The sequence below is a fragment of the Epinephelus lanceolatus genome, chromosome 15 (genome assembly GCF_041903045.1).
Source record: "Epinephelus lanceolatus isolate andai-2023 chromosome 15, ASM4190304v1, whole genome shotgun sequence".
Taxonomy (NCBI): Eukaryota; Metazoa; Chordata; class Actinopteri; order Perciformes; family Serranidae; genus Epinephelus; species Epinephelus lanceolatus.
Window position 1 is genome coordinate 7123071 of NC_135748.1, and position 6070 is coordinate 7129140.

Consider the following 6070-nt stretch of genomic DNA (forward strand, 5'->3'; position numbering starts at 1 on the left):
CACCGAAAGGTGCGAATGCCCTCTTGCATTTGGTCTGATTATTATTAGGGCCCGAGCACCGAAGACAATGCGAGAACCTATTGGATCTGTATTGATTATTATTATTTATATCATCATTTCATCACCTTTTTGGTGGGTTTCCCACGCCCCAAAATAGGGGTGTCAACGTTTACAAATGTTTCTACACGTCTACACAGAGCTGTAAACTAGCGTGTACACATGAACACGGTGATTTATGAATTTTGACCACAGTTGCGCTTTATAACCGTATATAATGACTAGATCAAATACCCCGCAATCACATGGATACAAAGCTATTCAAGTCGGCTATCAGACAGAAATGTTTATTAAAATATTCAAAGCGAAATTGTAATACAGAAGAGAGAACTTGAAATATAAACTGTGCAAAATCTGCAAATTATCCCGCAAGAGGCTGCAAAATGAAATCATTTGGAGTGAGCAGCGTACCGAGTCATCTCACCTAAAAAGCACCGTATGCATGCGCACATCCTCATCAACTTGGTCTGACAAGGTGTACACTCAACTGTATCTCCATCATGGATGTATATGATCTCCGCTGGTGTTTTTGTCGAAAAACTGCCACACAGCACTTCACTTCTTGCTGGCTGCTGTCGCGTCTGTGACTCAACTTGAAGTGACGTAATATTGTTTTTTTTTTGTTTGCTTGTTTTTTAAATATATCAACGTAATATTGTGCCCCATGCATCTATTACGTTTGAGGATAATTTCACTTGTGGGAACATTTACTGTAAAGTTAATATTATCATCTCTAGCTTTCATGCAGTGTTTCACCTCTTAATACTTTATTATTGGTGGGAAATGGATGAGGAGGAGGGGGGGGACATGTACACGTTTATGATTTGCTATCCGTGTGTACACATGGTTTGATACTCCTAGTCCAAAACTCATGAAACTTTGCACAAGCGTCTGTCCTGGAGGTGTCCAAATGCCTCAATAGCGCCACCTTGAAACTTTCAAAAACCCCTCCAAATAGGTTTTATTTTGGAGTAGACAGCTGCAAATATCCATGGCAAATGTCAACCTAGGGCAAACATTTTAGCTTACCACATGTGGAAAAGTGTTGTTTTTTTTTGTTTTGGACTGACTGACTGACTGATTTAAAGAGCTGCTAGTTGCAGCAAAAAAAGAACCTTACTAAGTTGACTTATCATTTGTTTTTAGGGGCACTAAAGAAGAATGCCACCACTCAAGGGGTCAACAAGAAGGATATGGAAATGGTTCACCGGGGCATGGGACAGAGGAGGAGAAAGAGCTGCCAGAGCTCGAAGAGAGCAAGAAATGAGCGCGGCAAGATGGAACACAGACACCATAAGCGAGTTCAATCTACGAATGGGTCGTCTTCTAGTTCTGCTCAAGCACCTGTAGCTTTCTCTGTGATGTTGCTGGTTTCTGCTGTGGCTGTTCACGTATTGTTAGTACGTGCCTGCAGATAATTGAATTGTTAACATTACATTAACATTTGGTAACATTACATTACCTATTATTTAGATTCATATATATTTATTTGGATTTAAATATTTTTATTTTGATAGTTTTAATTTATTTTGATTTTCAGATATTTGAGGTTTGTATTTTATTTTGTTATATATTTTAATTTTGTAACATTTTAATTTATTTTTACAAAGGATAATTCATTTTTATAAGAAATACAGTTTGATAAAGCATCGAAAGTGTATTGTCTTGTATTTTCATGCAAAACTTTACACACTTATTTCATTCTTAGTTTTTAGTGATTATGTTAACTTTAAGCCCATTTGGGCAGGTGGGGCTTAGATGGGTCTTGCATGAATTGCCCAGTTAAGACCCACATAAGACCCTTTCAGATCCCACTTAGAACCCACCTGGGCATCCACGGTTGGCCCCCATGTGGATCCGGGCGCAATCCCACTTTAAACCCATTTGGGCAGGTGGGGCCTAGATGGGTCTTGCATGAATTGCCCAGTTAGGACCCATATAAGACCCTTTCAGAGCCCACTTAAAGCCCATCTGGGCATCCACATTTGCCGCCCATGATGACCCCATATGGGCCCAACGTGGCATTGCTGGCTGGGTGGTATCTTGAAGATACAACAAAACATAATCAGAGAAAAAGTAAATATTTCTTGATCTGACAGTAATAATAATTCAATAATATAACAGCGACCATTATGCTGCCCAAGTAATAATTTTACTCAGCGGTGGAAAGTAGCTAATTACATCAAATGAAGCACTTTACTTAAGTTCCTGACTCCACCTCTCAGGACCAAGCTCCAGACCTGTAGTGACAGAGCCTTCTCCATAGTCGCCCCGTTCCTCTGTAATTCTCTTACTCAGTTTAGGGCAGCACTAGCTGAGTCCATGGGGACCGGAGGGTCATTGGTTCAAGTCCCTGTCTAGACCAAACATGGAGTCTTTACTGGTAACTAGAGAGTTGCCAGTTCACCTCTTGGGCACAACCAAGGTGCTCCCGAGCAAGGCACCAAACTTCCAAATGCCCAGGGCCCAGCCCCCCACCCAGTGCATACATAGGTCCTGTTTGTGCATGTGTGTGTACTTCAGACAACAGAGTGAAAACAACTGATTTTCCCTTTAGGGATTATTAAAGTACATCTTTCTAACTAATGTAAAGTGTCTTTGAGTACTATGAAAAGTGCTCTATAAATAAAATGTATTGTTATTCAGAGTTGGGTAAGTGTTTTTGAAAAGTAACCAGTTACTTTACTGCGTTACTCCCTGAGTAAAGTAACCCAAGTACTTTTAAAGTACTTCCAACGTTACTCCCTGAGAAAAGTAACTCAAGTACTTTCAAAGTATTTTTGAGTATTCTACATTTCCTATTGGGCAATGGACCACAGGGCGCTAACCCTACATTTTTTTGTCTCCAAAATTAAAGTTATGGACCACTTGCCCTTCACTGAGATCCAGTTCTCCCATCACAGAACGATCTGCTGCCGTAGACAACTGTATGACAACAACACCCCAGCGTTTTTAATATTTCCTCCTACTCTGTGTGGTAACATCCCTAGAGGGGTAAATGATAGTGTGAAACAGCAGAGGCACTTTGTCAACCCGCTGAGTTAACGTTACTGTCATTAGCATCAAGCTAGCAAACAATGGTACATCCTCACGGTCGGACATAAAGTAATGACATTAACAAATAGCGGCGGGGCTTTTACTCACCACAACTGCAGAGGCTCCCAGCTTCATTTGAAACAAACTACATTATAGACGGTCCGTTATTTATTAATCCCTCTGTGTGTTTATATATTTACTTTTTATCTGCTCCGTTGTCTTTGTAAAGTTAACATATCACGCCATCATTTTAAACTCAACACTTTCTGAATTTCTTTCAGATTAAAAGCCCCTTATAACCTCGGCTGAGAGAATCCCTCCATTTTTTAAATAGGCTTTTGTTGTGAAACATTTGTAGGAACTTGTTGTGGAGGATACAGTAGCTTGAATGTTTACGTACGGTGCTTCAAATGTAGCTCCTGCCATCTGCTGATGCTTTTAGGTGACTACAACAACATGTTGGCTGGCACATGAACAGACACAGTGACTCAAATAATAGGGAAAGTAATAAAAATAGGACAAGAATAACCTGATGACATCACACACGCCGTGAAAGATGACCGGGGAAAATTGGTGAGTACCATCGTGTAGTGTGTCATGTCTGTCGGCCAAGTCACAGCACGATTTTATGACTCCACAATCGTGTAATGTGACACAGTGACTTTCAGAACGGGCAGAAAGTGTAGTGTAGTGTGTACCAGGCATAATGCAAGTCCTCCTGAGTCTGACCTGTCTGTCAGAGAGTCCTCCTCCATCTATTGAGTTTTTACTGACGATCCTGCGGAATGTTTTAGACTCCACCGTAGACAACAGCAGCATTTCTCCAACCACGTAGCGAGCCACAAGCTCCGTGGCTTCTTTCAGGCTGATAGCTTTAACATTATCTCTGTTATTAGAACCAAAAGACAGTCATTGCTGTTTCAGAGCTGAAGGACCAGCGTTCCTAGGGTGACCATATTTTGATTTTCAAAAAAGAGGACACTCGGCCCGGCCACGAGATACTCGTGAAACTCGCAGTTTACTCAAAGATGCCTTATAATTTTAATATATTTAAAGTTTATATATGTATGGATAGAAAATTCAGTTATATTACAAAATAATATCTCTCAAAGACAGAAATTTGGATAGGCTTCTCAGAGGTTACTCAACATGCTTTTAATGTGCCTAAAATAATAATCTTTTTACAAGTTTCAATTGTACAAAAATAAATATAAATGTGAAATAAATGTAAAATCTCTGGAATGAAATAATGATAGAAATAATGTCTCTTCTGTATTAGAAAAATCAACTTGTAAAATAATAGCTATCTTTTCACGTCTTACTGGACAATAAATAAATAATTAATAGGAAATAATGTTCTAAATAATACCTCTTCTGTATTAGAAAATCCAACTTTGAGGTCCCCGGCACCTTTATTAGACACAGAATCATGTGTGCCAGCTTTGCACACGGTGCACTCAGCCTCCCATATATCCCGACCGGGTCGGAACGGTAAGTTGGGAATTTTTTCTGCAGTTCATCTGTGAAGCTGCACTTGTGCTTTGGCATCTTGGAAGCTTAGAATAATGCTGCGCCGCGGGTAGTCTCGCCACCAGACAATCAGAGATCTCCGCCTTCTGATAGTCTGGGGACACTCCTTTCTAAATTGTGTTTAACACACCGGCGAAAACGGCCGGCAACAAAGCAACGCCTCTTGCATTTTTGAAAAGGACACGCCCTCCCGGAAATGTGCGCTCCTCCTTTTCTCGTCCGCAAGGAAACAAACACACAGAAAGCTTGAAAATGGATGCCAAGAGATTTAACTCCGTTTTATCAAATGTGTGCTCATCCGTGAAGAAAATATTTTTTCCAGCGGACGTAGTTACAACATGTTTGAGCTAACTGGAGTAGTTTAATGTCGTATCCGACAACGGGAGGCTTTTAGCAGATGACGTCCTGATGTTAGCTTTGCTGCTGCTGTTAGCTGTCCCTGTCAGCTGCAGCCACTGATGCTTTCTAGACATTGTGATTTCCTAAAACTGAATAAATACCACACATAGCAACACAAAACTGCTTTGCTAGCTCAATCATGTTGTAACTAAGATATCCGCTGGAAAAGATATTTTTTTCACGGACCGTTTAATGAGTTATTACCTATTACAGACACCACTAACGGCTAACAGGGCTAACAGCTAACGGTTAGCCCAGCTAAACATGCACACAGAAATAGTAATGTTTGTTCAATCATTGTGTTTATAGACTTTACAAACATCGGATTAGTCTAAACGGTGATACAGTGATGTGAAAAATGTGATATATAGGCTATATATATAGCTAAAAGCTCTGCTGGTTTTCTACCCGGAAGTATTTGTAAACAACAAGGCGATTCCCTCTAACGTTATAGTCCGGCCAGACGGATGAGTCATGGCCTTGTAAAAGATTATGTTTGTTTCTTTTAGTTGGCGAGAATGTGTCGCTGCAAACGCGACAAACATCCACTGAACTTTGACGGCGTTTTCTGCGAGCACGGCTGAGCCATTTTGTACCGCTACAAGTGTTTCTAGTGGGACTATGTTTATAAGCACAAGAGTTCAGCGAGCCACCGAAGGACCGCCCTGCAGATTTACTATTGGTTCTGCAATGTAGGGAGTTTTTTCAAACTCTGAAATTGTATCTGCCCATCTAAACACAAAATCTGGGAGAAAGTCATCAGTCTTTAGTTAAGCAAAGCGTCTAAAGACTGACTTGTGAGTCTACACCGCGGGTGTCTGCTGCTTCCTCGTTGTGAGTGTTGGAGATGCGAGATACGTGAAAAGTGGACATGTCCGGGCAAAAGAGGACGTTTGGTCAGCCAAGCGTTCTAAAAGTAACGGAAGTAACTGATGGCTTTGTTTGAAAATGTACTTAAATATTTGATTACTCAAACAGCAAACTAGCGCATTAGGTTACTCATTACTGCAAAAAGTAATCAAAGTACTCTATACCAACTCTGATTATG